Below are 14067 nucleotides of genomic sequence, written 5' to 3'. Positions count from 1 at the left end.
TTGTATTGAACAATTTATATTGCTACTGTTATATCTTCTTCTTAACTTATGTTTTACTCCAGACAAGGTAATGAATGTGGAACGAAGTTGTTATGTCATACCATTCCTGATACAATTTCACCTATTACCTTTTGGTATTAAAGATTGGATTTTACCTGATACGTGTAGCTCTAAACTTTCAAGTGGTTATTCAGTGTAGGAATATCCGTTTGCAACCCATACCCTATTAGATGCAGATCCTATGTACTTTCTCTTCAAAATTTCATTCATTTCAGGATGGTAGCTACCAAAAATCCGCTTATCCTAAATAATCTGATCCGATTGGGGGTTGTTATTTTATGTTGCCCGTTTTCGTTCTATGGTGGTAAAGGTTGAAATATGAAATGACTAATTTGAACCAGTTCCTGTTTGAATAGAAGAGTTAGCCTCAGAGATGGAGTGGGTCAGTGGGTCGGTGAGTCAGTGGGTAAAGTGGGTCAAGTTTTCTGAGTGTCCCAATGGGTCGTGGGTCAACCGCATGTGATCCACTGCCACCCACCACTCACCGTGACACACTGCGGCCCACCACTCACCATGACCCACTGCGACCCTCTACCCACCATGACCCACTGATACCCACCTACGCACTCTGACCTACCGATCCACTCTGCTCACTGCATTATAGATAGTATCTTCTGAAGACTAGTGAATTTGTCTGCGTTTTACTTTCAAGACCTCCATTTCCTTTCCTTTTTCATTTGTTTCTGTCTACTTACCTGAGGTAGGATATTAGTGCAGTTTTTGGCGGATGGTGCTGCTGTTGTGATTACATCAGTTTCTAAGTAAGAAAGTTGGAACAGAGGAGCGGAGAGTGTTACGCAGTGTATCCGACGCTTTTTAAAAGTTGCAGTTTACATGTTGTAATTAGCCTAAGCTCTTTGCGTTTAATAAAGAACGCCATAGAGTATATAATTATTGTTGAATGCAGGACTGGTTCACCATTCCTGCAGTAATGCAGATGTATTGTGCACAATGACATGTGCATTGAAATAAACAATTCAAGAACAACACAGCACGTAAGTGAGTTTCTACCGTCTATTAAGCAGATTGTATAAAATTGATTACTTTTATTCGATTCCATTATAAAACAGAAGCAACCTGTTAAACGGAGTATTGTGATGTTAATAGCTAAAGGATTAATTTAGAGGTGATAGCTTAGATACTTCACAATACCTTGTAACTGTAAGTGTAAATCAAGTTAAGGCTCACGATGCTTGTGTTTGTTCTCAGTGTATGTTTATCGGTTGACAAATAAATTATTTTCTCGAGTTTTAGCCAAGGAAGAATTACGATACGTGTCCACTCGAAATATGTGGAAGTTCTCTCTGTTGGCCTATTAGCTAGCGCATCTGCCTTTGCTGTACGAGGTTCCGGGTTGAAATTGCAGTGAGAGCCCAACAATTAATTTTACAATTTCATTTTCATTAATTTGTCTCTTCTAGCATAAAGAACATAATCATGGGATGTTAAACTACACATTGCTTCAGCACATAATAAATTTACAACTTTTATTTATGAGTAGAGAAATTCAACTTGAACTCCCTCTGAATTTCTTTCAGATTTTATGACTCAGGTGACAAAGAACTAATTCTACTAACTGGTTTCACATACACTATAATTTTGAAACTTGGAAAATGTGTTTTGTGTGTTTTCTTTTTTAATACGTAATTCATTTTTTTCTGAATTTCACTGGAGTTATAAGTAACCTTCAATTGTCAGGCACCCCACTTTAAACCTTACTCGCTTCCCTACCGCCCTCAATGTAACATTGGGTATATTTCTTTAAATAAAGTTTTCAAAATATGGCAGAAATACTGGATTTTTTATATCACAAAACCATGCTAACTAATGATAAGTTAGACATCAGAGCAAGTTATCTTTATCTACGATCTCAATCAGGGGCGGATCCAAGTCTCCTTCGGATGTGGTTAGGAGTTTGGCAGTCAAAAGTTATCAGTTTCTCTCTGACCGAACTTTTTCAGTACATCCGAAAATAATCTCAATGCAAAAAAAAAAAATATTACTCAAGACACTGCTTTAGACACCCGATCGAAGATCACTCGCAATTTCTAATACGTCTTATATCAAAACTGCAAAATAGAACTTGCTTTAAACAATGAAAGCGCAGTAGCCAAAGTATTACTTTGATTCACAAAGATGAAATTCGAGGTTTTGTTAATAGGAGAAGTAGGAATTCCTTACACTCGAATGGTACGAAGTTCTTAGTGTTTCTTTGTAGAACACTGAGGTTCGTTTATTTGCAAGTTATTGCCAAATTAATATGGAGGATGAATGTCCCTTAAAATGTTCTGGAAATAACTTACATAACTTTTGAAACTATTTGTCTTAACTTGAACATATGCTTGAAGTGGCTTATTATGAAAAGGACAAAAAGAACGGTGATAGATTAATTATAAGTAATCCAGTTAGATACACTGTTGCTTGTATTTTAGTTAGAAAACCAGCCACCCGTACTCGTTCGCTGGTTAGGTAATATCTAACTGAAAAAATAACTTCAAGCACTTTTGGATATTACAATAATTTGTAATTGCAATTGTAATAATAGCAATAGGACTTATACTACTACTTGCCTCTTGAGGCCTATGAGATTTTAGAGAAGTTAACTACTGAAAAAACATTTTTGAATCACTGTTATATATAAATTATTATATAAAAATTGAACGTAACTATGTGTGCCTGATCATCACGTCCAAATTGCTGAATCTAATAAAATGATTCTGGTGTATAGTTAGGCCTTAATAAAAACTGGGATGTTATATCGTTTTCGTTATAATACATATCCTAAGGATATAGTGAGAGTCCGAATTTTTGACACAAAGTTGAGTATCTCGCAAGGTGTTAAACTTACGGAGCTGAAAATCAGTGTATTAACTCTTCATTAAAAATAAACAGAATGTGTCCTAGCATTTTGTTACATTCTCCTTTATGGTGGTGGGGGGCACTTTCTATTTATGGAAAATTGGTAGTAAGTTGGTTTTAAAAATGATCTAAAACGATTTATATTAGTTGGGAAAAAGTCAGTAACAAAAAATACAGTGCTTCGCTTCATATATCCATTGCTTGCTACTATAATAAATACCGAAGCTTATGTTTGTTATATTGAACGTTTACAGCACAGGGCAATCAACCCATAAAGTTATGAAAAAAATAAACATAAAATTTGTAATGTAAGCTTAATTACACGGACGTTTTAGGTTTGGACTGTACGTATAATTATGTATAAAATCGTTCACTTTTTTCCCTTTATGCTGGTCTACTAATCTTCATTTAGAACTTTCAAATTTCATCCTTTTTTCCACTGAAAAGTACCGAAAATTCAAGAAGGAAATAATTATACTATGATAATTTAATTGAAATTCATCGTAAATTGGCCCATGACAAACAGCAGTGTGTTATTTAAGGGGAAGAGGAAGGGAAATTAACAGGCACCTCTGAACACCTCCTCTGAACCTCGTTTCCTTTTGGTGTCTAGGGGGGAAACTTGGTAATTGTATCAAACCTTTGTGTAATTACAAAAATTAAATTTATCAACATATAATAAATCATCAAGCTTTAATGCATCATTTATGCGCAATATTCCCTATAGAAGGTGTGGTAGATGAAGTTTCTGCTCTCAATGAGTCGACATTCCCAAATGACATGGTCGATATGGAAAAGATGTTGTCAGGTGATAGGGAGGTTATACTTCTTGCTGAGTATTTCAAAACTGACCGAGAAAAATCAGTAACAGACTTAAGTCTAACAATCAGATTATAGATGAGGAGCTGCAGGAATGTCTACGTTGGGTAGAAGCATTATCAATTTTCACGACAGAATACGAACGGGGATTTCCCCTTATGAATTTACAGATGACTGATATTAGAAATAGACTAAGTGCTCAAACATTGCCTAACTTGTTCATCATCAATGCCAATGGCCCTCCGCTAAACAACCTCAAAGTAAACGAACTAGTTATTTCTTGGCTGAAAGATGGACATCATTCCGCTGCGGATGATTTACCACGAAAAATTCTGGAGACGAAGAGGAAAGAAACCCGATTTCAGATTTGTTTTAAGGTGGCAAAGTATGAGTTACAGAAAATGTATACATTTTTGCTAGTGTCTTATTTGTGTTATTCAACTTAGTATCTAATTTTTAAAAAGTCTCTACTTTGATTTTTATAAACTCGAAGGTAAACTACTTTGAATAAATAGTGATCATAATTGCAATTGTGCATAATTGTAACTTAAATTTAACGGTTTGTTTTAGTGATTACACAAATTACAATTATGAGGATACTTTGTAGAGATACTTTCACAGAAAGTCGATTAACTTGGAACACCACCATCCCTAAATACATTCTTTTACATCTCATCGTTTCGCTCCCATTTTGCACCGTTTTGCACAATGATTTAAAGCTTTTGTAACATCGACATTACTGAGAAATTCGAAATTCAAAATGGGTTCCAAGTTAATGGTATTTCTGCAACTAACTCATTTTTAAGATTTAACAGTACCATCATCATTTCCTACTTTTACACCATTTTGCACCCTCTTTCAAAAATTTTGTATGATCACCCAAACCGAGAAGATAACATTTGAAAATTCAAAATTTAAAATTCGAAATTTGTTACAAAAGCGAAATATAAGTTTTAAGCTGCCATAAGGTAGAGCACGTTTTGCTCCCTCAGAAAATATCAATATTTCATTTTGTACTCTCACAGTTGCCGTGAAATTAAACTTCAAAATGTCGAATTACCTTTAACTTGGAACGCCACCAACTCGTTTCACAGAATTAAGAACACCGACGTCTTCTACGAGTATTGCACCCTCCGAAAATGTCGATATTTCATTTTGTATCCTCAGAGTTACTGAGAAATTTAAAATTCAAAATGTCGTTTTACCATTAACTTGGAACATCACCAACTCATTTTGAAGAATTAAGAACACCAACTTCTTCTACGACTTTTGCACATAAAAATCACTTCCAGCAAACAATAGTGTGTAAAAGTGAGGGGCAACGCAGGTAGATGTCGTTACCCCGCTTCCAAAAACTATCTATGGCGTTAAAAGTTAATGACAATATCTATGGCATTCAATACTTCCTAAAAAAATACAATTGGCAAAGATAGGCACAGAAAACAGCGAGACCTCATGCGTCCGCTTCCTCTTCAGATCCACCTTTACCTATGCTAATAGTAAAATAATGTACTTTATCTGTATACTTAGCAATTTTTATCGTAATTAATTGAACTATCTTGTAATAAAATATCTGCGTATTAGTACAGTTTAATTGACTATTCATTACTAAACTATTCTAGTGCTAAAATATGTTGTATTACTATAGACAAACTTTGGTTCGGGGAATGTTGAATTTGAATTCCTCGTTAACTGTGAAGACACAAAACAAATTATTGGCATTTTCTGACGTAGCAGAAATCGTAGGAAACGCAGTTCTTGTGTTTTCAAAATGAGTTCGTCCTATTTCAAGTTAATTACAATTAGGCATTTTGAATTCGAAATTTCTCATTAACTGTGAGGATACAATATGAAATATCGATAGTTTCAGAGGATATAAAACTCGTAGAAGACGCCAGTATTCTTAGTTCTTCAACACGAATTGGTGGCATTCCAAATTAATGATTATGCGTCATTTTGAACTTTAAATTTCTCATTATCCACATTTTCTGAAAATGCTAATCTGGTAAAAGACTTTAATGTTGTTATTTCTTCGAAAGGTGTTGCTGCCTTTCCAAGTTAATGTTATTTCGGCATTTTGAATTTAGAATTTCTCATTAACTGTGAGGTTCGAAAATGAAATATTGTCATTTTCTGTGGATGTAAAATTTGTAGAAAACGCTGGTGTTCTTGGTTCTTCAATACGAATTGGTGCCGTTCGAAGTTAATGATAATTCGGCACTTTGAATTTGGAATTTATCTTTAACTATGAGGGTACGAAATGAAATAACGACATTTTCCGATGGTGCAAAACTCGTGGAAGACGCTGATGTTCTTAATTCTTCAATAGGAACTAGTGGTATTCGAAGCTAATGGTAATTCGGCATTTTGAATTTGTAATTTCTCGTTAACTTTAAGGGTACAAAATGAAATATTGATATTTACTGAAGGTGCAGAACTCATAGAAGACGCTGGTGTTCTTAATTCTTCAAAACGAGTTGGTGGCGTTCCAAGTTAATGGTAATTCGGCATTTTGAATTTTGAATTTCTCATTAACTGCCGTGGTACGAAACGAACTATCGACAATTTCCGAGGGAGCAAAAGTCGTAGATAACACTGGTGTTCTTGATTAATGAATACAAATTGGTGGCGTTCCAAGTTAATGGTAATTCGGCATTTTGAATTCGGAATTTTTCATTAACTGTCAGGATACAAAACGAAATATCGACATAATCGGATGGTGCAAAACTCGTAGAAGACGCTGGTGTTCTTAATTCTTCAATACGAACTTGTGGCGTTCCAAGTTAATGGTAAATCGGTATATTGAATTTGAAATTTCTGATGAACTCTGAGGGTTCCAAATGAAATATAGACATTTTTTGAGGGTGTAAAACTCGTAGAAGACGCTGGTGTTCTTAATTCTTTTATCTTCGTATTTTCGTATTTTGGTCTTTTAATTTCTTATTTTTTTTCTCGGGCGATTTTTGAAAGTAAGATTTTTGTCGCGCTTGATTCTTCTTTCGTATACACTCTTGATTTCTGAAACATTACTTGCACTATCACTACCACTGGTGTCCTTACATTCCGATTAAGCCGAATCACTATAGTACCTATTTCTAACTTGTCTAAGAATATCTGTCTCTACTAGGGGCTCAAATTCTGGCGCTCTATTTTTAGTACTTTCTATTTTACCATATCACGCCTAATTTATTTTATGTTCTTATCTATTGCCCGTATTCCAGCAATACATTCTGCGTTAGATTCAGTTTTTACTTTTATATTATAATCTATGAGTATCGCTTTTTCGTACACCATCTTAATGTCTTTTCCTTGTCTTCCTACGCGTTTGGAAATTTCCTCAATACGGTCATGCATCTCGTCTAATTTATCGACTCAATCTATATGTAAAGTAACGTCTAATCTTTCGTTATTTTCGCGACATTCTTTTTGCACGGCGTCTAACTTCTGACCTAATTCGCTCGTTAACTCTATAAAATTCTGTTTATTCTCATCTACTTTACATTCTAATCTAGCCAAATTCTCTTCGTTTTTATCTTCTTTTCGTTCTAATCTAGCGAAATTTCCTCTATTCTCAGCGCGATTCTCTTTATTTTTCTTTTCTAATTTTGCAAACTTCTCTTTAAATTGAGCAAAATTCTCTTCAAGAAATGCATTCATCTTAGTAACCGAATCTACTTCCTGATGTGCAATATTGTACAAAATAAACTTAAAACGTATGATTAGAATAAAATATACTATCACTAAAGAATATGATTAAAATATCCTGAAAGAGATTTTTTAATTCCTGGTACTAAGCTGAAAGAGAAAGGTCATATTAAAATATTTATCTTATAAGTATTCGAGCACCAACGGCCTCGATTCTGGTCGGTAACTCGGGCGTCATTTATTTGTGACCGCTCAGAGTTCGGGTCGGTGTTCGGGCTGCTATTTATTTGTAACCACCCATGGACCGTCGTCTCTGTTCGTGGTTTTGTCCTCCGTGGTCCTGCCAATGGGTATTTGCTGGAGACCTCGACTTATCTGGGTAGGACGATGAAGGACCTCTCCAAGAAGGAAATACAAATTGTTTCCGCATCGTTCGTCAGTCTCAATGATGAGACGAGCATTAGGCTCCGAGAGGCGCAGATTCTCTTCTCGAAAACCTCACGAACAATCAGACGGTCATCCAGACCATAACGCACAACAAAAGCACACTGGATTAAGTAACAATATACTTATTTATTAGAATACCATTTAAAAAAATAACGAAGAGAAATAATCATTTAACACAGAATACATATAATAATTTCCACTATCAAAATCGCACTTTACATTTCACAATAGTGTAGCCCTCTTTATCACTTTGAATTATATATAGGAGATTATTACTGACATTTCACTATAAAAGCTTTTCTCACACCTTTGACGCACTTGGGAGATTAGCACTAGGGAAAGGGTCGCCGGGGTAATTCCACGTAGTAACCTGGTTGCTACTCCAAACAGTCCTGAAGAGTCGATGTGAGTATTCAGCGAAATAATTTCCGAAGTGGAATGCTGATGTTGGATGGCGCGTTCAAAACATTTTGGCGTACATGGTTAATGAACCTCGGAGATATTGATTGGGGCTAGCCGTAAGAAAACGTCCTTTACCGGCTAATAGCTTGTGCCCCTTAACACAAAATCATAATTGATTCCAGACGCGACGTGCGTGATGGCTGCACACAATTCCGGAGTAAAACTCCTCGAGCACAAATGTTCTAGATACGAGCTTCAATGGTTCATTGAGGAATGTTAGCAATTCATTCTGAAAAACACTCAGTTTATTCACCTGTATGCCCATCCAAACATAATACGGAACATAATTTATGTTAATTTTAGTACACTGGCCACGATGGACGAGATTTTGCGATAACTCGGTATTGAAAAAGAACAGATAACGAACTGGAAAAGCGATGTAGCTGGCGTCACTCTTGTGTACGAACATCTGGTCTACTCTGATCTGCTCTAAACTACTGCAATATTTCCATAGACGATTAATTAAAGCACTTAATTCAGTTCCAAATAACAGTAGAATATATACGTTGCATATTAGTAAGTCAAGGAGAAACACTGAGAAGGTTCGTCACTCACTGAAATGTTCTCACCAAAACCAATGTTTTAAATATATATATGAAAAAAATGAGACTTCTTTGTCCAGTTGCGTGGGAAAGAAGCAATTACCACAGAAGAAAGAATTTATATGCGCCACAGAGTAAAGTATAAATCGAAAAAATAATTACTGTCTTTACGAAATATGCAGAGCGTCCAAAAGAAATGATTCTATAACCTGGTGGCGGTTATATAAGAATTTGAAGATCTTAATATCTTTTAAATCTAAACTATAAATGTAAAAAAAATCTGTTGCTTTCTGCTAACATCTGTGTTCAATCGTGAAATGAATGCGAATGAAGGTGCAGTTATTTTCCTTTGTTGGTGTGGGTATATCCAAGATACTACCTAGTTGTGGCAAGTCACCTACAAAGTGAACCTCTGTGACAGAGCATATGTTAGACCTATACAGAGCGCTATAAGGGCGTGCATGCTGTACGAGGTCAAACTGGGTAAAATGCCACTGCAGAGGGCGGAAGGTATAAAAGGCCTTACGCGGACAGGGCAGCATTAGTGTAACAAGTTTAAATACAGTGACGAAACAGTCTAAGACACACCACGTGCCGCAAGACCAACACATGTACGAAATGATCTTCAGGCAGCAATTGGGGCGAATATTGGCCAGGCATGTCAAGAACTGAGATTAAAATTAAGTACGCGTGGATAAATTATTCTGCAGAAATTGGGAAGCACTACAAGTTGGGTCGAGGGGTCCCACATAATTTGATTCCGGACAAGAAGGCGATACAACCAGACACATATTTTCATTTGTTGTCTCCTCCTCGAAAGAAGCCATTTCTTGACATGTGATGCGAGATTTCTCCTGTACATAGCTACACGACGCCGTCATAATTGGTTAGCATTCCACGAACCTGTACCAAAACAACCAAAACCAGCATTGCACCAAACGAAAATCCTCCTGTATTTTTGGTGGAAATTTAGTGGTATCCTGCATCGGAAATTACTACCAACAAGTCAGAGCATCAATGTAACTGTCTACTGCCAGCAGTCGAACGATGTTCACGAAAACCGCAAAACTCTGGATTGCTCTCCAGCCTGCCAGCAATTCTGGATTGCAAAACGCCCCACGTGAATAGGATGTTCCGTTACACTATTCTACGCCTTGAAAGGGAAAGTCTTTTTTATCCACCATACATACCGGACATTTCAACTTCCGATTTTCATCTGCTATATTCTTTGAACAATCATCTGAGAGGACGCCAGTTCAAATTCCTAGTATAGGTGCAACAAGCACTTTATACCTTCATCGTTTCACGGCTCAACAAGTTCTAACGCAATGGAATCCATGGCCTTCCAGAACGTTGCCAGAAGGTCGTCGATGCTGATGGAGACTATTTTTGATCTCGTAGATACGTTATATGAGACATTCGATGTGCGAAAGGGGTGACTAAAAGCAATAATGTATTTCAATAATCAATTTTAACTTTCTGTAATCCTAATTTAAAGTTTCGTTAATATGTGTCTTGAAGATTAAACCATCATATATTACCCAACCTAAATAATTACACGAATTCACTCTATTAGTATGTACTTACACATGCATACTTCTTGTAGACAATAACGTAGATGACGGTATGAATACTCAGACATACACAAGTATGCATAAATAAGGACAGGTTTACATGAATTTATCTTAAATCACACTTAATGCAGTATGGGGCAACACTATCAATGAAAGAGAGATAGTAAGACTATTCATGGCTTTGGATTAATTGTTTTAACAAAAGAGACACTGACCAAAGCTTAAAACTTTACTTTACAAATTATAATTTAAAATTTAAAATTATAATTTAAAATAAAGTAAAGTTTTAAGCTTTGGTCAGTGTCTCTTTTGTTGAAAGAGAGAGCAATACACTAATGAATTCATATCTTAAAATACAAATTAATGTATGATAGAGATACATTCTTGAACAGGACCATATACACCAAACATACGTGATAAATAGCAAAAATATATTCCAAATTTTGTCAATTAAATACCTATTGTCAAAGAAACATTTCGCACTGCTACATACAAACAAGTAAAAAGTTACATTTTTTGGCCATTCCTATTCAGTATATGCTATTAATTTTTAATGAAGCTAATATTTCTTAAGCCAATACAGCCCATCGAAAGTTTAAGAATGATAGATATATCCACCTGTGAATGAAGATTTCTTTGAACATATAACATTAAACAAGATGGCGTTTCTCAACAACTGGGTTATGTGAATCCAAACATCTAATCATATATATTTGATTAAGTTATTTTGAATATTTCTTGTATCATGTTATAGAGACATTAAACACAAACCAAAAAGATCATGTAGTTTCCTGTGTAGCTACATAACATCAGTATAGGCTTCAATTGGTTTTGTATAATTTCACTTCATTGAATTTTCAATTAATATTTGTTTGTTATAATTAAATTTAATAAGCTCTATTCTACATGGAATTCAAAACTTACACGTCCTTTCGTTTTATTTGCAGCTTCTCGGAAGATACGAATCAAAAGTGAGGAAGAATTTCTACTTTATTGAGGCCAGAAATGTCGGTTAACACTGTTTCAATAACAAAAGAATGTATCTTTAATTCATATGAATTGTTTACTATTTCATGTAATATTAAAAGTTTGGAAACTTGAAAACGATTCATTTTATTCTGCACATCTACAAATTGTAGATATAGATTTTCGTAAAGGACGATTATATAGTTGTCTATTCAGAAGGAATTGATTTGATATATTGATCGGCTGTCACAAAATGCAACTCTTTAGAATTATAACATGCAATAAAGGCATCAAGCAGAATGTATTTTTGTATGAAATACGACTTGTGGGCTAAAAGTATGGAAAATGATACTATTTTTTCCTATGTAAATGTTGATTACAACGATCTGAAAGAAATAGTGATGAGGTACGGAAAATATTGAGAATACAAAAAGTCTTGAAATAATTCTTCAAAAGAGACGCGTATAGTGGCAACTAAATGCAGATTTATCTGACAGTTCTACCCCAGCCAGATAATATTGAGCATTTTTACTGGTAGCACAAACTCAGGTACATATACAATAAAACTTAACTGTAAATGTAGAGGCAGCTGCTATGAGTATTGTGTACTAAAACAATTTTTACTGAACAGTTAATGAAAGAAAATATTTTACCTATGTAAAATTAATATTTATTGGTTGTAGCGGCCTGTACATTTCTGATCACAGAGTACTGAACTAGGTTGCAGAGTAGCTCCCAAAACTTTAACTTAGATCCTTACGTCCCCTGAGCTGTTTAGAAATAATATCTACTTTTATTCAAATCTGTTAAAGAGAAAATTCCAAATTCCTATTGAAAATAAATAATCTACGTGTTCCCTAAATGAAAAATTCCCTAAAAGTAATACATGAATAATGACTTATGACACGAATTTAAGACAAATTAAAAGGACTTCATATTACGTGATAAGAGATTGAAGCCTGTAAAAAATACATCGAGTACAAATGTGGTTCTTAATTTGCAGGTCATTTTGGTTTAGTAGATAATGTAGCGGATTTGCGTGATAAAGCGTCCTTCTACATGTGTTCGAATCCTGCAAGGCTAACTTTGATTGTAAATAAATACTAATTAATTTAAAGGCAAAAGGCAATCACGTTCAAATATAAGAAATTTAAAAATATATATTCCGGCTATGTAATACCTAGGTACAGTACATTAAAACGCATGCATTAGACACAACTACAATACATTTTCTTCTAGTTTCTAATGTTTACGCCGACGTGACAAGTCCATATTCAATTCACAGCGATAGTTTGCATAGTTCGGAATACATGTTAAACAATATACCACAAGTTTCCTATTTAACCTAAATTAAAATTGTTTCGCACTACTTTGAAATGTGTATACATTTCAAACAAAAATATAATAATATACTAATGAAAAATGTGAAACTACGTATACTGGAAATCTTTTCTTGCAGCATAGAAACAAGAACTGTAATGTCAGTAATGTGGTCAAGACTAACAATGTGCATAAAATAACGATCTCTAAATTTGGCAATACTAATAGGAAAAACATGCTGCTAACAGAAAGACGTAAAAATAACAACGGAATATAGAATACTATTAAAATTGCCTTTCTTTCCATTATCAAACCTGATTTTCATTAAATGCTGAATCACTTAATTTTAATAAATATTGTAGAACTACATACTCTCACGCACAAGAATCATACGTTTTTTTTTTTTACTGAAAACACGCATTCTTAAGATCATACACAAACTACATCAGATATCGTAAGGTAAGCACACCTCCACGAAATTACAAAGAGGATTCAGGAAATTTAAGGTTTCTGGTTTCATAGACAGTGGTCCTCCATTTCACATGACGCATTTAAAAAAATACTATAAGACCAAGGAACTATAAGCTCATTGATATTCGCCCTTCTCCTGCGGCCGCCCCGGGGCTACAGAGACTCTATTTCAAAAAATCTTCTCCAGGCTGCTACGAGCGAAGAAGGTATTCTTTAATCATCTACTCCCGGAGGTGTCGTGGGCTGCAGAATATCGAGGAGATCTACTAAATAAAATATGAAATATTCAATTATCGAGTTCGTCATTTAAGACTGTACTAAACAAAATAATGGATGGTATTAAGTGCACTCCGTTTCAATTCTCTGCACTGAATGCAAAGCATAAGGAGGTCACTACGAGACACTTTTTTTTATTATCTGCATTCGGACATTAGCTTTTGTACTTATATTTAAATATTAGTCAACTATTTTTCCCATTTCCGTTTCTTAATTTTCTCTTATTTTAATAGGTCAGAAGTAGAATTATGACCGAAACGGGGACTGGAAAACATACATTTAAGTCTGACGAGGATAACGATACTACTAACAGAATGATGATAGAAGGAACATCTCACTTGTGTTTTTCACGCCACATTTACAAAATACTCGGGACATACTAGAGAACATCTCGACCGATTCCTTGTGTACTATGACCATATTTGAAATTTTCAATCACATCAGTTGCTAAAAAGTACTAAGTACTTCTAACTTACAAGGCACGGTTTTGAAATCTTATACTTCAACTTAACTAATCGAGCCCAATATAATTTATTGATTTATGAAAATTTAAAAACAAAATCAATTTCGTTTAGCAGACGCCATATATCTCCCTATAACAAGAAACAACTCTTTCATTTACTACA

The sequence above is a fragment of the Thermobia domestica genome, chromosome 4 (genome assembly GCF_964235325.1).
Source record: "Thermobia domestica chromosome 4, izTheDome1.hap1.1, whole genome shotgun sequence".
Lineage (NCBI taxonomy): Eukaryota > Metazoa > Arthropoda > Insecta > Zygentoma > Lepismatidae > Thermobia > Thermobia domestica.
Note: the sequence above shows the minus strand (reverse complement) of the source record.